This window comes from Anas acuta, chromosome 14, assembly GCF_963932015.1.
Source record: "Anas acuta chromosome 14, bAnaAcu1.1, whole genome shotgun sequence".
In the NCBI taxonomy this organism is placed as follows: Eukaryota; Metazoa; Chordata; class Aves; order Anseriformes; family Anatidae; genus Anas; species Anas acuta.
In genome coordinates, this window is record NC_088992.1 from 19,430,141 (window position 1) to 19,454,279 (window position 24,139).

Consider the following 24,139-nt stretch of genomic DNA (forward strand, 5'->3'; position numbering starts at 1 on the left):
TAATAATAATAATAAATACAAAACAAGGGGTGCACAATGCAATAGCTAACCACCCGCTGACCAATGCCCAGCCTATCCCTGAGCAGCCAGCCCCTCCACCCCAGCCAGCCACCCCTATATACTGTTCAGCATGACCCCAGATGGGATGGAATACTCCTGTGGCCAGTTTGGGTCAGGTGTCCTGGGTCTGTCCCCTCCCAGCTCTTGCTGCACCCCCAGCCTGCCTGCTGGCAGGACAGAGTGAGAAGCTGAAATGTCCTTGTCTTGGTGTAAGCACTGCTCTGCAACAATTAAAACATCAGCATGTTATCAGCACTCTTCTCATCCTAATCCAAAACATAGCACCCTACCAGCTACTAGGAGGAAAATTAACTCTCTCCTAACTGAAACCAGGACAGGAATATGGGTGAAACATAGCGGAAAGAATGTGAGATTTTTACAGAGCTGCTCACATATGATTGATTCATATCACTGAGATTTAGAAGGCTAAAGAAAATACATACAACGGATTGGGAGAGTTTGCCAGCTCTCAGAGATCACCAGGGCCATAAATGCATTACTGCTTTTTGAAAGGGAAAAACCCAAACATTGTAAGGAGCCCTTGGACCCTAGCATTTCTATCTGGACTACTCTTTCTGTAAATTTTAAATTTCTCCTTGTATTATCTGTCCCTTATTTGATCAAGCAGCATATCTAACATGAGACCATCGGTTTCTTTGGGCAGTCACTTTCCCACCAGCCTAGTAGACTCTCATATCCACATATGCTAGGAACTGGTCTAGTAAAACCCACACTACAGCTCTGCAACTGAGTGCAGGCAACAGGAATCTTTAGCACCCCCACTGTCTGGATTAACCCCTACTGTCTGTGGATTACCTACTGCAGGCCTGTGTCCCATCTGCCTTCTCCTTCAGTAATTTTTTGCACCCAGCCAAGTTTGTGGACCAGTTTCATTTTCCTGCAAGTGCACTGTTTGGCCTGTCTGCCTGCCTTTCCCTTCCCTATCTGTACTAAAACCAGTTAGCAGTGCAGAACAAGAAAGGAAAAGTGTTTTATAACAAGTTTCTCTAAGACTGGATTCACAAGCTAGTTAGCCCCTTAGCAACACAAACGCTATTTGTCCTCAAAATGCAGTAGTTAAACCCAGTTTAGAACATGGTGCAATTCTGGGGAGGGGCAAAATGAGCTGCATGGGTCTGGTCCTAGCTGTTAGGCTTAAACATACATCCTAGGTGAGCTGAGAGATAACATTTGCATATGCAGGAATCTTTCCTAGTGGTGATCTCTGAGTTTTCCATGGGCTGGGACAGGTGAGGTCAGGGTTGGCCACAAGAGGCTGCCTGTTAGACCTTTGATACTTGTATCTCAGACAGTTCAATGCCTTTGTGTCAGAGGATCCTAAATCATTTCACTACTTTTGCCAAGGGGACAATAATGGTAGAAACCATTCAGCACACACCTGAAAAGGAATCAGAGCAATCCCCAAAATCTTCCTGAGAATCTGGGGAGGGGAGGCACTCACACAGGGCTTTAATACTTCCCTGCCACAGCTATCAGCTTTGACTATTTAAAGCAACCAGAGATTTACATCAGCAACCTTTAAATATAGAAGTAATTTTGTGTAAACTCTTGCCTTTATTGAAACTGTGAAAGGAGAAGGGAGGGAAAAGCCTTTCTTTTTTTAGACTTGGCAGGAAACAAGCAGTTAAATAAGCGAATACTATAAAATGGAAATCTTGAAGTGATTACAAATATGAAAGGAGTGAATACCAAATTGAAACAGCCGTTTAATCAAGATAAAGCACTGAAATCCAGCAATTGGCGTCTTTCCATGATCCTGTAGAGCTGCGCAAAGGAGGCAGCTTACTGTAGCATTACCAGTCTCAGTTGCTCTCTGCTGACTGCCGATACCCCACCGTCTTCCACCCTTTACTGATTTTCACATGCAAAATGCCTTCCTTTATGGATCACCCTTGGTGTAAAATGGCTTTAATTATTCAAAACTGAAACAAACATGAAAAAGTAATTGCATTTTAATTGCTCTAATAATGGCAGGAAGCTGCACTGTGACGTAAGTACTGAGAAATGAAGAGTAAGACCATGTTTGCTAAGATGCCACTCCTTTAACAACAGCTCCTCTATTTTGTCCCAGTCTCCCCACTGTCCCCCACCCCATAACCAGTCCCATCAGTGTATGCCAGGTTTATTCTTAAACTCTGGAAATGGTTTGGTCTGTTAGACATTGATATCTGCAAATCAGAGCTTTTTACCATAAGTAATTTTAAGGTTGAGAGATTTTCTTGTAATTTACCGATACCGGTCTTAAGTGCAGCTTATCACCTGGAGCTGCCTGCTTACCAAAAGCACCCACAGACGGTGCAGCCACAGCCCGTTGGCTCCTACTGGGTGGTGGAGGTTGCAGCGAGGACATTTCATGGCAGGGAACTGGCATTGCTGAGGGCACAGATCCCACTGCCTGGCAGACAGTGAGGCACTAGCAGCTCCTTCCAGCAGGAAATATGCTTGGTTTTCCTTGGTGTATGCGATCAGCAACAATAAAGCCCCCAAGATTTGGAAATGGGAGGGAAAGTCATCAATAAAGGATTTTCTACTTGCTGTACTTTCTGTGTCCATTATGCTAAAGCATAGGTGGGAACAAACACCACCAGCCAGCAGCAGTGCGAAGCGGCATTGCCACACACCCCTGGGCAAGGAAGCATCAAGACCTGAACTAGGCTGACATTACCACCACTTTGGAAATTAGTGTGAAACCCATCAATCGATAGCCAGGTGTCACCTCTGAATGTCTCAGTTATCACAGAGATAGTTTTTCCTACTGCACGAGGAAGTTTTCTGCTTTTGTTGCCATCTCTGTCACAACAGGAGCTTTAATTCCTCACACCAGCTGCCTACCTCAAACCAGAGCACTCACACTCTTGCACACAATTCCTCCTGTGGCTGCACCACCCGGCAATATAAAGCCAGACAGAACGACCTCAGAAAAGGAAAAGATGCAAGTGGAATATAGAGTGAGGCTATTGACTTGTGGCAGACACTGGCTGGAGTCAGTTCCAGATGTGAGCTGAACAATAACTAAAATCTTACACCTTATAACGTATACGGAGAGACGTCCAAACAATTACTTTCAGTGAATGATTTCAGGCAGTCATTAGCCTCACACAGAGAGAACAACACAGATAAAAACACAGGCAATTCTATTGTAAGGAAATTAAAGTTATCAAAACAATTTTTAAGAATCAATCTAATGGGGTGGAGGGGGGCAAGCAAACTCCATTTTAACTCCCCTTCCCCCTCTCCATTCTCTATTCCTATTCCTCTTTTTCTTTCAATGCTTATGATGCTTAGTTTGAGTTCAGTACTGATGGTTGCAATGCAGCATTTCCATAAGGAGCCCAAACAAAAGCCTCAGGGTTATAAAGATGTTACTATTAGGGTAGCTTATTTTTGCTGGAAGAATCATTAATTCAAATTGCAAATCATAATAGAAGCAAATAGCTTAAAAAATAAAATAGATTTTAAAATTTAAAAGTAAATTAAAATAAAATTTAAATATTAAAAATTTAAAAATAGATTTAAAAAAATAAAAATATTTAAAAATTAGCCCAGAAGCTGACATGGCTCATTGAGAGGGCTTTAAACGAGGTAAGAAGGGGGATGGGGCCGAAATAAGGCTTGTTGGAGGTGTGTCAGGAGGAACAATGGCTAGGCCAGAGAAGAAGGCAATGGCCCAACTGAAGTGATGCAGTTGACTGCAGATGACTCCACTAATGCACGCAGCATGGGCAACAAACATGAGGAGCTGGAAGCCATCGTGCAGCAGGCAGGCTATGACTTGGTTGCCATCACGGAAACGTGGTGGGACCAGTCTCATGACTGGAGTGCCTCAATGTCTGGCTATAGGCTCTTCAGAAGGGACAGGCAGCATGGAAGGGGTGGTGGTGTGGCTCTCCATATCAGAAAGAGTTTTGATGTTGTGGAACTTGAGGCTGGGAATGATGAGGTTGAGTCCCTGTGGGTTAGGATCGGCGGGAAGGCCAACAAGGCAAGCATCCTGGTCGGGGTCTGTTATAGACCGCCGAACCAGGATGAGGAGATGAATGAGGAATTCTACAGGCAGCTGGCAGAAGTTGTGAAAACGTCAGTGCTTGTGCTTGTGCTTGTGGGGGACTTCAACTTCCCAGACATATCCTGGAAGCACAACACAGCCCAGAGAAAGCAGTCTAGGAGGTTTCTGCAGAGCATGGAAGATAGTTTCCTGACGCAGCTGGTTAGTGAGCCTACCAGGGGAGGTGCTCCGCTGGACCTTCTCTTCACAAACAGAGAAGGACTGGTGGGAGATGTGGTGGCCGGGAGCTGTCTTGGGCAGAGTGATCACGAAACGGTGAAGTTCTCTATTCTTGGCAAAGTCTGGAGGGGGATCAGTAAAACTGCAGTCTTGGACTTCTGCAGGGCTGACTTTGTGCTGCTCAGGACACTGGTTGGTAGAGTCCCTTGGGAGGCGGTTCTGAAGGGCAGAGGAGTCCAGGAAGGCTGGGTACTCCTCAAGAAGGAAATCTTAATGGTGCAGGAACAGTCTGTCCCCACAAGCCCAAAGATGAGCCGGAATGGAAGAAGAGTAAGCATGGCCTGGCTGAACAGAGAGTTGTGGCTATGGCTTAGGAGAAAAAAGAGGGTTGGAAAATCTTTGGAAAAGAAGGCGGGCCACTCGGGAGGACTATAAGGATGTTGCAAGGCTGTGCAGGGACAAAATTAGAAAGGCCAAAGCTCATCTGGAGCTCAAACTGGCTACTGCCATTAAAGATAACAAAAATGATTTTATAAATACATCAACACAAAAAGGAAGACTAAGGAAAATGGGGGGAAACTCAATGCGGAGGGAAGCTTAGATACAAGAAATGAGGAAAAGGTGGAGGTTCATAATGCCTTCTTTACCTCAGTCTTTAGCAGCATGACCGGTTGTTCTCTGGATACCCAGTACCCTGAGCTGGTGGAAGGGGATGGGGAGCAGAATGTGGTCCTCACAATCCACGAGGAAATGGTTGGTGACCTGCTACAGCACTTAGATGTACACAAGTCGATGGGCCTGGATAGGATACACCCAAGGGTACTGAGAGAACTGGCAGAGGAGCTGGCCAAGCTGCTTTCCATCATTTATCAGCACTCCTGGCTATCAGGGGAGGTCCCAGTTGACTGGCGGCGAGCAAACATGACGTCCATCTAGAAGAAGGGCCAGAGGGTAGACCCGGGAAACTACAGGCCTGTCAGTTTGACCTCAGTACCAGGGAAGCTCATGGAGCAGATCCTCTTGAGAGTCATCACGCAGCACTTGCAGGGCAAGCAGGCGATCAGGCCAAGTCAGCATGGGTTTATGAAAGGCAGGTCCTGCTTGATGAACCTGATCTCCTCCTATGACAAAGTGACGCGCTGGGTGGACGAGGGAAAGGCTGTGGATGTGGTCTACCTTGACTTCAACAAGGCTTTTGACACCGTCTCCCACAGCATTCTCCTCAAGAAACTGGCAGCTCATGGCTTGGACTGGCGCACGCTTCGTTGAGTTAAAAGCTGGCTGGATAGCCGGGCCCAAAGAGTTGTGGTGAATGGAGTTAAATCCAGCTGGAGGCCGGGTACTAGTGGCATTCCCCAGGGATCGGTACTGGGGCCGGTCCTCTTTAATATCTTTATCAATGATCTGGATGATCTGGAATCGAGTGCACCCACAGTAAGTTTGCAGACACCAAGTTAGGTGCGTGTGTCGATCTGCTCGAGGGTAGGAAGGCTCTGCAGGAGGATCTGGGTAGGCTGCACTGATGGGCTGAGGTCAACTGCATGAAGTTCAACAAGGCCAAGTTCTGGGTCCCGCACCTGGGGTGCAATAACCCCAAGCAGAGCTACAGGCTGGGACATGAGTGGTTGGAAAGCTGCCAGGCAGAGAAGGACCTGGGAGTGATGGTGGATAGTCAGCTGAATATGAGCCAGCAGTGTGCTCAGGTGGCCAAGAAGGCCAACGGCATCCTGGCTTGTATAAGAAGCAGTGTGACCAGCAGGGCTAGGGAGGTGATCGTCCCCCTGTACTCGGCTCTGGTGAGGCCACACCTCAAGGATTTTTTTCAGTTTTGGGCCCCTCACTACAAGAAGGACATCGAGGTGCTCGAGCAAGTCCAGAGAAGGGCAACGAAGATGGTGAGGGGTCTGGAGAACAAATGTTATGAGGAACGGCTGAGGGAGCTGGGCTTGTTCAGCCTGGAGAAGAGAAGACTCAGGAGCAACATTATTGCTCTCTATAGGTACATTAAAGGAGGCTGTAGCGAGGTGGCAGTTGGTCTATTCTCCCACATGCCTGGTGACAGGATGAGAGGGAATGGGCTAAAGTTGCACCAGGGGAGGTTTAGGTTGGATATTAGGATTTACTGAAAGGGTTGTTAGGCGCTGGAATAGGCTGCCCAGGGAAGTGCTTGAGTCACCATCCCTGGAGGTCTTTAAAAGATGTTTAGATGTACAGCTTAGGGATATGGTTTAGCGGAGGACTGGTTAATGTTAGGTCAGAGGTTGGACTAGGTGATCTTGGAGGTCTCTTCCAACCTAGACAATCCTGTTATTCTGTAAAATTCTCCCATTTTTTAATTAATTTCTCATCTAAATCAAAATGAAAATATACCAGATATTGGGTATGCCTTAATAGGCCTCTGCTGCAAGTTGCACAAAACAGCTCGACCATGGAACAAAACAGGAAGGGAATTCTAAGTCACGCTGTGCCCTTGCTGCAGCCCCCAGGTGTCCAGGAGACCCCCAGCCCTGTTGGTGACAACTCCCTGACCAGGGGAGCCAACCCCTCTGCAACACTAAAATGCAACCTATTGCACCCAGGCTGCTGCCAGATGAGAGGAAGCTTATTGAAGAAATATTTTGTTAAAAGCAATAACGAAGTAAAAATTATAGAGGTTTTTCAGCCCCGTGCAATGGGAACACCACCATAGTTAAGGCTGAATTACAATTTGCATTCAAAAGTAGGGTGAAATTACTCTACTGCACATTTCAATGAATGAAATTAATCTCATGAATTAGCATATGTTGCTGTGAGACAATTTCCAGTTTCAGAGGAAGCAGAATCTTGTGTGTACAGCTTTAAAAATAAAATCTCTCCTCTCCTCTCCAGATCCCCTCAAATGTCCCTCCCTTAAAACTTTGCCTTCCTTCCCAACACACCACCAGGGAGTCCTGCCCAGGGGGAAGCCCAGACCCCAGCCGCAATATGGGAATACTGTGAAGCTTCTAAACTTTTCTCTCTTTTTTTTTTTTTTCTTTTCTTTTTTTTTCTGAACAGTCTTCACAGGATAATTATGGGACACTAGCTCGGGTTTCAATTTCACTGTTAATTACACACATTAGAGCTGTGTCTATTTAGCACCCTCCCAGGAAACATCACTGTCATTGATTTAAAGATGCTTCCAGCACAGGCAGGATTTTTCTCCCTTTGCATTGAGATTAGACCCTGTTGCTGGCTGGACTCTCTGAAGGGAAAACTCACCCATGTGCTGTCAGAGCCCCCAAAGTATGTTCCATAACTTCACTAAATGACAAATCACCTGCAGTAACTATGACATTTTCAGTCACCTAAAAAAAGGGTGCTGGCATGGTCCGTCAGGGCTGCAAAACTGAACTTGGTCTCACATAGACAAGCTTTCTCACAGGGCACCTGTACTTCCTGATCCTCCTTCAAATACAAATAAAATACCTTATTATTACCACTAAAAATTCAGCACCTAGACTGTTTAAGCCACCAAACCTATTGCAAACAAAGTGCTAACACATTTTAAAGCAATGAGCCAAGCACAGTATCTAACAATGAGGTCATTACGCCGTTCCTGGCAAATGCTGTAGAAGGATGAAATTATACCTGTGACAAGTGACATCATTTGATTTGAATATCAGCTCTATTAAACAGAATACAGTGACTGCATCGGCTCCACCCCACCACCTGACAGCATGCTGAGGAAACTGTTTTGTACGGTCAGCAGGTAAAACCAGAGCAGGATAATTCTCCTTGCACTGCCTTCCCAGGAAGCTGCAGAAGTAACAGGCATTTACAGGGAAATTTAACTGAAACCGTGGTGATTTGTTCTGTGAGAATCTTCCTTTCCTCATGGTAGCTGCTTGGGGTCTCTTTTCAGTTTCACATTAAGAAAATGATTATTCAGAAAATAGCATAATACAGAAGCCACTGTGCAAACAGGAACTTCTGAAGGAGAAAACCTTTATTATCAAAGAACATGCAATTTAGTATACAGTGAACAGATAGGAAAATGTGACAGCAAGAGAATTAAGAATAGTTCTCACAGGATGAAGCCAGCTGTAGCACCAACATGAGCTGACTGTGCAACCACCAGAGAACCTCACGATGCTTCCAGCAGGCCGTGCACATCCTCTGCTGTCTGCAGAGGAAGCAGTGCAGCAGTTTTTGGCAGGATAAGCTGGGCAGATCTGAAGTTAACCCTGATTTCTTTACCCTTTGCTAAAGCTTCTCTAAGGCTATGCAAAGCCACACTGCTAAGGGGTAGTTCAGAGGGCTGTCTGTTACATAGCACTCCCTAAATTGAGCTTCACCATCTCAAGAGAAGCTGGGATCTCTTTCTAGAGCTCTCTCTGCCTCACCTCGTTGCCATCCCTCGTCCCCTCCCAGCTCTTACTGCACCCCCAGCCTGCCCGTTGGCAGGACAGAGCAAAAGGCTGAGATGTCCTTGGCTTGGTATAAGCACTGCTCTGCAACAATTAAAACATCGGGGTGTTATCAGCACTCTTCTCATCCTAAGCCAAAACACAGCATTCCACCAGCTACTAGGAAGAAAATTAATTCTGTTCTAACTGAAACCAGGACACCATCTCCAGGGCATCTCTAGACCTTTCAAAACCCCATGCCAGCCTCAGCCTCAGCTGGTGGCCCCACTCTACATTCCAGAGGCTGATCTCAGGCCATTCTGTAGCCAGACCACAGACAACTTTGGCAAGAGAACACTTTTACAGGCAGCACCATCAGCCATCACTGGCCTCACGATGCAGTGGATCCCTCAGACCCTAGCCACCCCAGAGCAGTGCATGGGGACCAGCAAATCCATGGCAGTAGAGTTCAGTGGGGTGAGCCTCATTGCCCTTCCAGAGGAGCAGGCAAAGAGCAGGAAGGTTAATTAGTTCATGCTTTTAATTAATGTGCCCTTCCTAAGAGATGCAATCCCAAAGTCTTGCTTACTGACACGGTAAATTTATTACATGTTGAATGGGCAGCATATGCTCTCCCAACCTGCGCTCCCAACCTGCTGTGCCCACGTGCACACAGCGCTCTGGTGAGCTGTGGCTCACTGGCAGGAAGAATCTTGGTGGCCAAGTGTGGCCTTCCGTCCCCTCTTCAGACTGACCATCAGCCTCATCAGTCTCAGACGGGCTCCTCTACTCAGAGCACGATGGGCTCTGCATGTCTGTGTGTGTGTGGATTGCTGGGGTTGTTGGAAGCGCCCATGTTCGAGCCCGTCGCCTTTTCTTTCTTGCTGCAGTCTCTTTGGCAAAGGAGGGAAGGAGTTGTCCATTGCCACAGGAGAGCTCCAACCTCAGGAAGTCCGGCCGTGGGGCAGGAGCTGACTCACTTGCCCCTCTGTGCTGCCCACACTGGTACTGCTCGTGCCGCCGTCCACCTTCCCAAAGCACGGGCTCTGCCTTAACGTAAAGCATGAGAGGTGGCTCACTGAACATAAAGAGATGCCTGTGGCTTTGGAATCAATCCCTTGGTCCATGTCTGCAGGACCGGGTTTCTGGTTTACAGTCAGCACAGTGAGGAGGCAGGTGCTCAAATCCTCTGAGGCTTGTACCACAAAATAGCAGAGTTTAGCCCCAGAAATTAGTGGCTGTCCACCATGAAGTGTCTGCCATGCTTCCTGGAGACTGAGGTATTTATTGCAGTTGCTTACAGGCAAGCCAGTGAGGCACAAGATCTGTGTTTTAGCACAGGGCAGCTGCTCCTTAACATCACCAACAGAGGTCAGAAATTCAGTGTCAGGTAGAGCGAGATTTCTGTTTCTTCCTTGCTGTGTGAGGGGGAGGAGGGGAGAAAGAAAAGGTGAGGGAATCAGACCTGAATGTTTCCAGCAATAATTAATAGCACATCTCAGCACACACAGAGGGGTCTGTGGCATCCATGCAGAGGAGCTTGTTTGAGATGGAAAGCTGGCCTCGGAGGCTGTTGAATCGGCTGGGAATATTGATGTGATTAACAACGATTTGATTTGGAAATCAATGCAAGGAAAATTGTTTGCTTGCTTTGTCCAATTTAGTCCATGAAACACTGGCTTCAATACAGGGAGAAATTCAGCCGAAGCAGGAAGGGGCTTTTGAGGAGGGGTGGAATGAGGAGTGTTTGCTATTTTGTCAGACATCCGTCTAGATTCTATATGGTGAAAACTTGAGCATTCAATCAAATGTTTTATATGTGTCTGTAATAACCAAACAAAGAAACAGCTGACAGCTCATGATCATTTAAAGATGGAGCGATTTCTATTTAGCAATCTTGTGACTGCATTTTCTGTATCTACGTGCAAGGCTTCCTAATCATTATGTGGTTTTTGTTGCAATTTGGCTGCAAATGAAACCCTGTGAATTTACAGGAAACCCAACAAAAACAGTAAGTCTTTAAGAGAAATATTAAGAAGCCATTCTCCTGGGTCGCAGAGCAAGGGGGCTGCATATGCACAGCCATTAAGGGTTGCTGGGTATAAATTGTTGAGCTTATATCCTAACCTAATCTATATTTGGAGATCTCTTGTGATAATTCATCATAGATAATTTGTATTAGAAAGAAGTATTTTTTAAACTTTAGTCCCAGTAAATTGTCTCTTCTGCTTTAGCTCCAAGGAGCTTCTGTCAATAGCTTCTGGGAGCAGTGTAAGGATCCCCAGGTGAAGTTTTTGTGATGTGGGCTGGGAAGCAAATTGGTAGTTGATAAATGCTCTGTCCTAACATGAATATGATTTTTCAAATATGTGAAAAGCTCACTGATGAAATCCTAGACCCCATCTTAGGGTCTGATTCTGCCACATTAATTTTACTGAGCAGCTACTTTTTCCACAGAAACTGCTATAAAAATCAACACAAGGAGAAACAGCAAATGGCACATCAGAACTGAAAGCTCGTCATCTTAGTATTGCCCTTGGGAAATTTATCCTCCTAAAAGCAGCAGCTTTGTCAGTTATGATGTAATTATGTCATCACTGACTGTGGGAAATTGAGGTTTTGCCCTCCCCGACACCATCCAACAGGTTACGCATATTACCCTGAAATGGCTGGTCTCTCTACTTAGTTACTTTGGAGCTGCGATACACTCCCTGGCTTGAATCAAGATTAGATGTTCAACGTTTGCTGAATTCTGAGCAAAAAAAATTATGAAGTAGGATAGCAGACAGCCCTGCCTTTCACTCTGGTCCTTCTCACAGCCATGGATTGGCCCAAGCTGGAGCTGACTGCAGAAGATGGCAGGAGATGGGTTGTACCAGGCAGCTGTGCCTATGGCAGACAGAGCTGGCTGCCAATTCCCTCCTTCCCTCACAGCTTCCAAGGCAGCATGTCTTTTCAGTACCACTGGAGGTGGTGGAGGCTGTTTGCTCCACTGCTGAAGGCTGTGTGAGCCACCTGTAACTTGTGGGGCAGAAAGCTGAGAACTGGTTACTCAACGATACAGAAAGGAGCAGAACTGCCTCTATGGCTTCATGGAGTTGCCTATACCTTGGATACCTGCTGCTGAGTCTGCTCACTTCACTGGTTAGAACCAGGGATACTAATCCCCTTGCTGTTTTTAGGGCCAACTTCTCCATAGTAGCTGTTCTTAAAAGACTCAAAATTGACCTCAGAAATTGCCCACCTGTTTGGTCCAGTAATTGATCTATCACGATGAAAGTATTTCCTTTTGAAACAGGCTCCATCCACAACATCACCAGCATGACTTCAGCATGTCTGTGCCATCCTGTGATCCTTTGACAGAAGAGTCCCACCAGCCAGAGGCACCTGGGCACCTCTGGGTAGCCGGATCCCTGCAGTTGTGCTTTCTGTGACTAGTACACAGGCTTCCCCTTCAAACAGCTCCAGAAAGTTGCAACTGCTATGGGTCAAAGCAGGTGCCAGAACATCATCCTATAAAAGATGCTCTGCTGCTTAGCACAGATTAACACATTTTACATACAAAAGCACTGAAAGGAAACAATGTGCTACTCTATGTTTGGACACTGGACAATACCAATATAAAGGAAGGATAACAAAAGGAAGGATAACAATTATCCAGTGGAAAATACCATCAGCAGCAAGGCTGAGCCTGTTAGCTAACTGTAGCAGTTAGCATGTTAAAATGATTACAGCAGTTTGGGCTGTGATCACCTTGGACCTCACAGCTTTTTCATTACACTTTTTTCTGCACTAAATTCTTCACATTGTAGACAATTTGAGTAGTGATTCATTGCAGTCTCCTCCATGAGTCATTACTGAAGCAACTCTTAAATAAATGTTTAGCATTTTAAACAAATGGCTCTACCTTTTGAGATGGGATGCAAGCTGCAGCTGGTCACTAGATACTCAGACCAGTTCTCAAAGGTGAGATCCATCTACATCCACTGATGTATCTGTATTTAGGCAACTCAGTGCTATCCTTCATCCTCTTTCAGTGGAGCTATTCAGTGAGGCTCTTTATCTCCCTGCCTTATATTTGCAATACTTAGATGTCCTAGTTCACATAAAAAGAAGACCTCACTGAGTTGGACAGTGGCCATAGCTTTTCAGACATACAAAATAACCCCACCATTAACATTATTAACTAACTGGAGTAGTTTTGCAGCACAGGCAGAAAATAAAACTGTTTTGTGCATGGCGAATGAGCATTTTGGGGTGCTTCTATGCATTGTGGAAAGGTGGCTCTACCTACAGGAGCGTGGTAGTTGGGTGAGTTGTTTCTATTTCTGTAGTGTGCTCTCCCAGCCAAGCGCGTGCAGAGCTGCCATCGTCCCCTTTATTTTACAAGTATGTCTGGCCAGTGGCAGGCACACAACACGCTCTCAAGGCACTTCATCCCCACATGGTGTCAGAGTCCTTCAGCCCCTGCGTCTGCCTGAGGCTACCAAAGACTTCCTTTTGCCAGAATCAGTTCAGCCCCCATTCCAGCTCTGCACTCGTGAAGATGCTCTGCACCAAGCCTGGGATCAATCAGCTCTGCAGCCTAGTACTGAGCTGTGCAGCTATCCAGGCTTCTAGACAGGCCCAGCTGCAATTAATTCCACCACTATTCAAAACTAATACCACCACTGCCTGTAGAGCAACAGCTGAGCCATATCCAAACTTAGTGTGTGTGTGAGATAAACACTACACAGGCTCTTGGCTTGACTATTAAGGTGTTTGCCCTGTTGTTCTTAACAGCTTCAGCACTGCTGACAAAAAGCAAGCAATGCATTTTAATAAATCTGGAGAGCTGTGTTTGCCCTTCCAAGTAGTTCTGCAGTCAGCTTAACGAAAGTAAGCCACGCACTGCTGCAAACCAGGCTTCTTAAGGATGGGGGAAGGAGACAGCACAAATGTTTAAGGTTCAGATGAGCAACCCTCAATGTAGACAGCCCCTGAAGCAGAGGCAACTGCAGAGCTGTTTTGATTAAACAAGCCTGAGAGCACTGAATTTCTTTTCCTGCAGAGTCCAGGGGAGGAAAGGGACAAATTCCCAGTGCAGAGCAATGGAAGTAATGGTTCAGAGAACACCCCTTTAGTGACTTTGCCCTCTTGTCCCAATGCCACGGGTGAATTCTCTGCAAAATCTCAGATCCCTGAAGCAAACGCTCTCCCCCTTTAAGAATTCCATCTGTAGAATTAACTGGCAAATGTTCACTGTCTGTGGTTTTCCCAAATCCCATCCGCGCCCCTTCCCTCCGCGCCCCGCCAGACCCGTCCAGACGCGGCGCACCCCTCAGGCCTGCGCGGGCCTGGCTGGGCCCGGCCCGGCCGCCGCAGCTTTTGCCGTGACGTTCCTGCCCTCTAGTGAGCAAAACGAGCTTCTCAGCTTTTCTGGCTGCTCTGAGCCAAGGCAGCAAAAAACCTCAAACGTGAAATGGATTTAAGACTTTTCGAGTTACGGCCGTACCCCGCTCCAGCCCCTTCTGAAGCAGCGGGGCCTGCTGGCAGGGGCCGGAGCTGCGGCGGCTCCTCAGGCCTTTGATTCTGCTCAAATAAACGTGCACGTTTTTAGGTTCTCGGCTGGTTTGGGGAGCTTGTGGCACATAACTAGGCTTTATCTGAAGATTTGTAGGACTTCAAAAGGGGGTTATATGAGGCTGGTTATATTTAACCAGAAGTTCAGATAGCTGTTTTTTGTTTTGTTTTGTTTTTGTTTTTGTTTTTTCCCAGAGGATGTGAGTTGTAAGGTTAAAGGGAAAAAGACAAATCGCTGAAGGAAAACAAAAGGAAAACAAAACAAAACAGTAGAAATTCAGGGCCAGAGCTTCCCATGTGGCTAGCCAGGAAGGAGCAATAAAGCGTTACAGGCTAAGAAATTTACAGAGAGGAATTTCAAAGTTACCAAAGCCCCAGAAGTTAACATATACAAGGTACAAACCCTATTGATGCAAATTTCCCAGGATTATTCCCTGTTGTGATTGCGTTCACTTTGTCCAGCTGCTAAAAGAAGCCAATTTGACTTTACAACCAACCAACAAAACAGCAAAAGATAGGAAGGTATGCCATAGCTCTAACTTAGCTGCCTTACTGCTTCTTTGTGAATCAAAATATTTTCTCTTAAGCCAGAAATATTTGGCTTGTTGTATAACTGCTTAGCTTCAGTACAATGTCCCAAAGTAGAGGGTGTTAGTGCTATTTTAATCCCCAGCTTGGCATTAATCCTGCCACACCCACAGCATACGGATGACAGGGCAATGAGATCCTGTATGCCTACATGCTGCACATGGCAATTTCCAGAAAATGCAGAAGAGCTTTAATCCTCAGGGCTGGCCAAGTTATTCTTAGCACAAGATCCAGTGGAAGAGAGGATGGATGTGACTAGATGACATCCCTGCAGCCCCGAGGCTCCAGCCTCTTCTGTGTTGTGCTGGTCTGTATCAGTGCTCAGCAGGGCTGAGCGCATGCAGCTCATCCCTTCGAGTTCACCTCCACAGATGCAGGGCTGTGCAACTCCTGTGAGATGTAGGTGTACTGAAACATGGAAATGGTACATCAGAGAACTGTTGAAGCCTAGATCCATCCCCAAACCCAAGGCCTGCATCTCCTTTATGTCTATTAATGCCTTGGAGCACATTGCATGGTCTGGAGTAGATGATTCCTTTCGAATGCACTTTTTTTTTTTTTTTCCTGATCCTTCTGATTTCTTATAGAACCAGAAGTTTCTCCTCAAAATACAGATATAATTTCAGACCCTTTGGCCGCTTTTCCAGCCTCCATTAGTGCTTCACAATCCCAAGCAAAGCATGGTTGCTTTAGTACAGTCAATGGACTGCAAAATTTCATCATTTAATCTACTCTCTTTCAGTCATGCAATTCCCCATCTAGAGCCCTACCTATCTAATAGGCATATATTCATCAGTGTCCTGGTCCCATCTCTTCTGGTAACAGCAATAGATGTGGCATGTGGATCAGACACTGGATGCTCATTGTGCAGGGAGGAGCATGGAGACAATGCCAGTCACCTGAAGTGCAGAGTGGGAGAGCTGCAGGATGTTGAACATTTCCCATCTCTTGGATGTTTTCTCTTAGATGTATTGTGAGATGTCATCGATTCAACTCTTCTTATACAGATTAGTATAAAAAAAAAAAATCCTGTTTGAATACCTTGAGAACACCTCCTCAGCTGGCTCATCATTACCTATTGTGATACATTTCCAAAAAAAAGCACATTTCACTGTGTGGGTAAGGAATATGTCCAGTGGTATGAACAAAAGGTGCCAAAACACAAGTCTGCATAATAGACCAAACTGAGGAGTATGCCTGTCCACCTGTGTTGTTTTCCAGCAGCAAACCACCAGCTTCAAACCTGCCCAGGTGACAAAAATAATAAAATAAAATAAAATAAAATAAAATAAAATAAAATAAAATAAAATAAAATAAAATAAAATAAAATAAAATAAAATAAAATAAAATAAAATAAAATAAAATAAAATAAAATAAAATAAAATAAAGTAAAATAAAATGCAGGGGTGACAGGGCAGACATGTTCCCACAGCAGCTGGAGGCCATGAGCCCTATTGCTGAAAGCAAAGTTCTCCGCCACAGTGCTGGGAGCTTCCTAGCAAAAAGCCCTTGCTCTTTCAGCTGTAATTACGCAAATCCCTTTGACAAGTTTGTGTCAAAACCATTGGTCAAGAACCAGTATTAATGAGACCTAATCCACACTTCGGAGGCACCAGAACATAACACCACAGCTCAGGGGGTTTAAGGCAGCAGAGTGCACGTCTCAGCAAGGCTTATTTTTATCCACATGATTTTGAAGGTGCGTATGTGCAGAGAAAAAGAAGAGGGAAGAAAAAAGAAAATTAGCAGCTTTATGAATTTAACGCTTCCAAGGTACAGCTAACACACCAAGCTGCCTGTGAGGCTAAAACCTATTGTGGCTGTGCATAGCCAAAATGTGAGTACCCCCAAAAGTTTGTGTCTTTGAGAAGAAATGTTGAAATATCACTGAGATGCTAAACAAGACAACTGTTAGTTCACCTATTTGCTTCTCCCAGAGCAGGCTGACACCTGAAAACTGCATGGGCAAAGGGTAAAATAAGCTACCTGGGTTATTTACTGTGGGAAGGCAAAGACTGGCAATACTCCAGCCCAGCCAGCCCAATCCATAAAAGAACAGTTTCCATGTTCTTCCACTGTACCATTACAAACACAGCCATCTGCTAGCAACAGTGGGAGGCCAGGAGGAGCAAGCAGCTGGCTGCTAAGTGCCCCAGGTTGTGGGCTCTCAGGAGTTAAAGCAACCAGAGGGAACTTAAACAAAAATGAGACCAAAATAAAAAATAATAATAATAATAAAAAAGCAGGAGCTCTCACAACAAAAATGCAGTTCCAAAATTAATGAGATTTTGATAACCTCCTTAAAAATGGAATATTTCCATTTTAAAATGTACAAAGACTAAAATCTTCATAAATATCCTATTAAGAAACTTCTGCTGCTGTTTTAGAGTTTCAATTGAAATACAGTGCATGAAGGTTGCCATAGCTACAAGCAAATTTTTAAATAACTGTTTTTCATCAGAACAGCTGCAGCATCATGCAGAACGGAGGGTGAAGTGGGGAAGCTGAAAGGAGTCTGACCAACTTCAAGCTCCTAATCAGGCAACTCTGAGATCTTCACAAACACAGCCTAGAAACTTTTAATATGCTTTCTGCTTTTTTAAGAAAATATTGCCCTTCATTATTTGGCAGCACCCCAGCAAATGCTGTCAGCGCTGCATGAAATCTCAGTCAAGAGAAGAGCTTTGTTTTCACGCTGGAAAAGATAAAAATTTCCACTGCAAAAGCCCAGACACTGAAGGCTGGAGATCTGCTCTGGAGGGCTTTCTGCATGAACCGATGGATTGGCAGCAACGTGCCCCAAAAAGCCACAACAGCTGCAGATCTCTGTATCCAGGAACAACCTATCCTAGTCTGAGTTTGTAAAAGAGAGCAAAGAAAGGAGGGAATGTGGAAAAACAAGCAAGGTGTCAAATGCTAGCAGGATGCTTTTGAAGTGGGGCTGTGGTTTAGGTGGTCCTGCCTCCTGTGGTGCTCATGATTCGTGGGCATCAGGAGGCATTTCCCTCTCTCGCAAGGTCTCTCACCAGCAGGAATAGGCAGAGCAAATTTCTGAGCAGCAGTACAAGCTAAAACTGGACATCCGTGTGCATCTATTCAGAGGTGGGCCAGGCTATGGAAAGCATCAATGGCCTTCTTTACATTCAAGCCTTTCATCAGTGATATTAACTATGGCAAAATTCCTAGAAAACTTCAGATAGATTCATGTTGTATCCTCAGCCAAGTATGTCCCTGTGTCTCAGTCTATAAAATGAGAATAAATAAAGAATAAAATTTCTCACAGGAGTACAAGGAGATGCAAGCACAATAGTAATTGAATTTATATCTATAGAGAGTGCAAATGCATGGCTGTTTTTTTCCCTAAACAAATTAATGACCATTATTTCATACATTCTTATGAATCTGCATGAATCATCCTGGTAAAGACTATTCTTCTACAAATTGATTCATTTGCCTGTGATCTGCTCCTAAGAGACACCTGCACAGCACTCTTCAGGCTCTGCCCGCTCCTTCAGCAGCACCATGCAACTAAGGGCTCTGCTGCCATGCCCATTCCTGTACGGCCACAGAGGTGTACGGGTAAGCAGCAGATACTAACGCATCCAGACAAATCTAATGGGCAACTTCTGTTTATTTTAAATCTGATTTTAAAGTTTCCTTGTATCTTGAAATGAAACAGCCACCTTTCCCAATGGTTTTACATGTGCTTGGTCCAAAATGTTTACCACCTGTTGAAAATACTGTACAACAAAGCTGGGGAGGGAGAAGGGAGGTAAAATAAAGACAGAGGAAAATAAATGTGAGAAAAGTTGGAAAAAGCCTGAAAATAAAATATGAAAAATTGAAGTCAGGTTCTTCTTTTCAGGTTCTTTTAACAACTTACATTATTTGACCATTTCCAAATACTACCCTTAAATGCTGAGGCAGTGTAAGACCTACCTTTAGCACAGAAAAGGAAAAAAGGTGGAACCTGTCCCTCACGTTGGAAGTTGGACGGTTAGTGGCAGCCAGCAGCATCTCAGTGCCACAGCACGTTTCAGCTGCCTGTGCCCAGCTCCTCCCCAGCTCAGCAGTGAGCGTGCAGAAAGTGGAAAGTAAGGGTGAACACCAAAGAGACAATCCACCAAATATCTTTCCAAGTAACTCTCACCTAATGTAAACTGAAAGAGCACCTCCTTGCCAGTGCAAAAATAGGCTGGTGGAGCATCATGAGGGATGCCAGCGAGCAGAGCTTTCTGGACTTGAGTACATGCACCCTGTCAAAGGGAGAGACCTTCCAGTCAGCTTTTCTGAGGTAGAGCTGTTTTGTTTTGTATTGTTTGTTAAGAAACAGAGGATTAAAAAAAAAAAAAAAAAAAACTGCTATATGGTTGGACTGCCAGAATAGCAGATTGTGAATCACTGAAAACTGGTGACCTTAGCCAGCATATTACAACTCCACGGCTTTTAAGTACTGCTGTTTCTTTACCAAGGCAGAAGAGAATCTTGTCAAAGCTGTAGTTTCCATATATACACATGCACACATTAAAGTGCTATTTCTCTCAGCTGTGCAGACATCAGGATTACTGAACCTGACATAAACTCATCATTTTCCTGGAAGCAAAAGAGGATGCTAGCCAAAAAAAAGATGAACTGCAGTTGGCAGCAGCTACCTCATCTTGGGGTACCAAAGGGTAGCAAGCAAAGCCAGCTCTAGAGGAGTGTGCAATGTGCAGTCACTCATTTGAAAAGGCCTAAGATCATTTGCTGAGCATAAACACCTGCCTGCAGCCTGCACTCACTCCTCTCTCATCAGCATTCACCAGACAAGGCATGCACAGCATCAAGAAGAAAGGCAGAGGCTTAAGGTGGTGGGGTGGGACGCAGCAAAAGGGAGAGGTGGCTGATGCCACAGGACACTTTTCTCACCTTACCTGCAATGCAAAACATGTGAGCACCTCCAGCCCTGAGTTACTGCTGCAGCAGCAGCTCCTAGCTATCTGGCTGCCTCTCTCTCCATGTTGCTCCACCTTTTGTTTCCATTCTGCTGTTGAAGCAGCACACGAGCCCATCCAGCATTTTTGTAATTTTTTTTCCCCACCAGATTCAAGCTACCCTGAAGCGGGAGTCCTGAGGAATAAGCTACAAAAATAAATAAATAAAATAAAAATCCCACAAGATATTTGAGGGAAATCTCAGGAGAGATGCCCCAGAGAAGGCAGGGATCACCAAGTGGGGACAGAGCTTTGGCTGAGGGAGAGGGAGGCATAATGTGACCTTGCATGCTCGGAATAGCAGACGAAGGGTGGAGGTGTTTGTCTTAATTTGTATGTTGGGAATAGAAAGCAGAAAGCCACAACTGAAATGCAACAGGCATGCAGCAGAATTTAGGGTTCCTCACTTTAAGGGTCTGGACTCTCCGTTTATTCATCTGCAAAATGCAGGTGGTCAGGCTGCTCTGATACAGCTGCAGCAGGAGAACTCAGCCCATTGCTTTATTCAGAACAAAATACACAGACTAAGATCTGTGAGTATGCACCAGAAGGTGGCATAGATCAGCTTGAAAAAGATACAGAGAGGGGTAATGCCTTTAGTAAAAGCTTTACTTGCCCCCAAATCAAGTTTCAAATCTACAGCTGTAGTAACAAATACAACTGAATTTACCTGAATGATTCTGCAAAGAGAAAAAAAATAAAATGAAAAATCAAAATTTCACTCTGAAATTAAATATTTAGAGGCCTAGATTGAAGAGATCAGTTTCTTAAGTCAGGGAGCGGAAGCTAAGAGAATCCTTCAGCAGAGATGCCACTGTGAGAGCCGTGAACCTGGTGCTGCTGGTGTTCATGCTCAGAAGTGGCAAATTCAGCAAGGATTCCCCTCAGTCAGCTCACACACACGAGGGCATATCGGGAACTGAATCCGAGTCGCCTTCAGCACTGTGACACAGCAGCAGCACTGTGGGGAGCTGGGCAGCCTGGGGCTGCCTGCAGTCCATTGGGTTACAGCAGAGCAGGATCAGTGCATGCATTGCAAGACAGCACAGGTAGACAGGCATAAGGCACATTGACTTGGATCTGCATGTTAAAAATACTTTTAATTCTGCTGGAAAGATGCAGTGCTGTCAGCACAGCTTGGGACTTGAAAGCTTAATTGTCTGGTTTAACAAAAAGAAGCAGAAATATCCAGAAAGAAAATGCCTTGTCATGTAGGGCAAGCAAGATGCAAAAGTAACTGCAGTAGCCTGCAGCAAGGGAAGAGCACACTGAGTGGTCACACCAACGCTGAACAGCAGGCGTGCTTCTGCTTTCAAAACAGCCCTGTCCATGACTGCTGCAGTCTGTCCTCCCTTGGGCAGCAGCTGTGGAGCACACAAAACACCTGAGAGCTTTGAGAAGAAACAGGCTTGAGAGTCACTAACTCTGGGAACAGCTCTTCCCTTGCCCAGTTGCCACATGAACAGGTATGATCAGAACACCTTCTAGCTCAGAACACAAATACGAATTTTTCATTCCACATGGGCCGCACAACTCTTTCCTACATACAAGCCCAATATTCACGGAGAGCTGGAGTTCAAAAGCTGGACAGAAGTTTCAAGACTTTCAGCTAGACACAGGCAGCACTATTGTTAGTTCACAACTGTAAACTTTTGAGCAAAAACAGCATTACTTACTCTGTGTTTTGAGGACTGCCCTTGGAGAGAGAGAACTGCAAAACTCCCGTACCAAAGACCATCTTGATTTCAGCAGGGGCCTTGCGAGGATGCCATCACATATACATCACCTCTGCTGCATCACTGCCTGGAGGCTGGGCTTTGCAGTGGGGAAGCCAATGCAGTTTTGTGCCTGCAGCTGCCTAACATCCACCACACTGCCTGCTTTGAGTTCTGTGCAGCTGCTGCTTTGCTCTCTCATCTTTTGCAGATTCTGCTAACTATGACCTCCAATTTCATTTCCTCTTCCTGACAGGGAAGATGGCAGAAATGAAACTTCAAAATTCTCCTTTTCTTTGTGCGTTTCTCCCTCTTCTTGTTTAATAGATATTGTCCCAGCAGGAGCTGGTGGAGCTGGTAAGCTTTTCCAAGAACCATCATCTCATGACTGGTGAGCATAGTATATTTCAGGCAGACACAAAGAAACTCTTCAACCCCTAGAATACAAATTTATAACAAAAAGCACATCAGTACAAAGGTACATCTGTATCCACAGGCAACAGTGATTATATCTGATTATTTTTAGCATAAATACATTTTTTGAATAAAAGGCGCATGACAGTTTTAAACTACTTAGCTGAATGCGCTCCTCCTGCACCTGTGGGATTTTAATATCCCTGTGCTTTTTATCCCTGATCCATTTTTTATACCTGATCAATTTTACTGAGTTTGAAAACATAATTTAGGAAGGGGTTATTATTGCAGGAAACAGGTAGAAAGCTCATTGGTAATTATACTTCACATGTTTGGAGACCACAGGTTATTTTTCTGGTGCCTGAAAGGAAAAAAAAAAAATCGAACGTAGATCTCCCGAGAAAGAATCATTATGTTTACCAGCCCATGGTTTGAGTGAATGTACTTTCTAGGGTATACTTGGCACTGTCAAGCCTTCAAGCAGCACATGCATTGCCACCACTGATTACAGTAGAAGCTCCCTAACCCAAGCACTTTGGGAGCATATAACCATCCTCAGGAAAGAAAAACTGTGTTTATGCAAGGGTGCTGATGCAAATGAATATTCTTTTGTCACAGCTGTGACAATTTAATTTTATTTTTAGCTGGAAATGGGTATTTGGCATAGGACAAAACAAAAGAAACAAACTGCACAGCTGCGAGCCTAGGCAGGAGGCCACAGCAGACCAGCAGCTGGCAGACCTGGTGGGTCCAGCATGTTGCTGCACACCAGAGACACCTTTAGCATCACTGCACCACCTCACAATATTTGGGGACCATAATTCGTTCAAGATTATCTCAGTAATTTGTATGCAACCTTGATTAAACTGAGAAGAAATGATCAAATTAAGCAGCGAGCAGCACCACAATCAGCTAAGAAAGGGTTCAGTCATTATACAGCTACTTAACATGAGAGTGCCCGGCCTTTGCAGTGAAACCTCCTGTCAGAATGATTCACATCAGTTATTCTTTCTCTTTCCTATTTGCTGTTATCACCGTTCGGAAGAGTCAGCGCATGATCAAGTGCTTCTTTGATCTCCAGTGTATGTGAAGACAGAAATATCCAAGCTGAAGAACTGAGCCCCATGGGTCTGACAGAGGATTCAATTACAACCCATGGAATTCAGTTCTCAAAGCTGAGAATACACGACATTCATTTCAAGGCCGTTCTGACACGCAGCAGTATCTCATACTCCTGCTTTCTCTTCCCAGTGCCTGGCTTTCCTCCAGGTGCTGTAAAACAGAAGAGTGAAATCTTCGCTGCAGCCAAAGTTAACTCTATCCAGACAATAGGTCAGATGCAGAATAATAGCTTGAGGACATATATATCGAGAAAAGAGCTATTTTATGTTTTCTTTTGGCACCAGAAGCAGCCACATACATAGACAGAAGGTGCCCTAACACATAGCAGAATTCCTAGTAATAAAAAAATGAAATTTATAGCTAAGTAGTACAACAATACAACACCCAGCGCTTTTCTGGGAGCCTTTGTTTGAGAATTTCAAAGGGGTAAGTTACACATTTCCTTTTCCTTTTTTATTAAAGTAAGACAACACAGACAGAGAAGTCCAGAGTCACACAGAAATCTCTGTTAATAAAATAAACCTTCCAGAAGTTCAGAAGAACAAGCTCGGACACGGGTGCAACGCTGCAGAGTCATCGATGTCTGGGTGGCAAAAAGGCAAGCAGGAGGCCTCAGTGCTGTCACGGTGCAATTGTGCTGTGACACAGCCTTGCCTGATGTGACAGCCTTGTCCCAGGGTGACAGCCTCACCCAAAAACAGGAGTTTTGGCCTGCATTTAAGATGCTGCTCAAGTGCACTGAAGATCAAAGCTGACATCCCAGCCTTGAAACACCTCATTATTTCTATACAAATGTAGGAGAAGTCACTGGTGTCAAACTTCATACCCCAAACAGAGTTTTTCAGGAAAAACAGATTGGGTGAGATGTTGGATAATGTACTCATCTCTTCAAAGGCTGTCATTAAGATGCTATGTCTGCACAGCACCACACACAAACTGTTCAGATTACAAAAAAAAAATCAATTTCAGATTTATTTGGAACATTTTAAACCTATTTTTTTATGTTCCAGTGAGATGAGGTGTCACAAAAAATCTCCTTAGGTTCAGTGAAAAGCAATATTTCATCTGAGATAAAATATTTGGATGTCAAGG

At 44.9% G+C, this 24,139-nt stretch overlaps 1 long non-coding RNA gene across 5 annotated transcripts in view; it reads right to left on the reverse strand.

Annotated features, from left to right (window-relative positions):
• The window catches only part of LOC137864205 (uncharacterized), a 49,941-nt gene that overhangs the window by 17,529 nt on the left and 8,273 nt on the right, over positions 1 to 24,139 (reverse strand). For 2 of the 5 annotated variants that reach the window (XR_011101371.1, XR_011101370.1), the window contains exon 2: positions 21,473 to 21,948. This is a non-coding gene — a long non-coding RNA (uncharacterized lncRNA). Of the gene's footprint in view, positions 1 to 19,736; positions 19,945 to 21,472; positions 24,113 to 24,139 lie in introns of all 5 variants that reach the window. The other 3 variants (XR_011101372.1, XR_011101369.1, XR_011101373.1) reach the window with 2 other exon arrangements.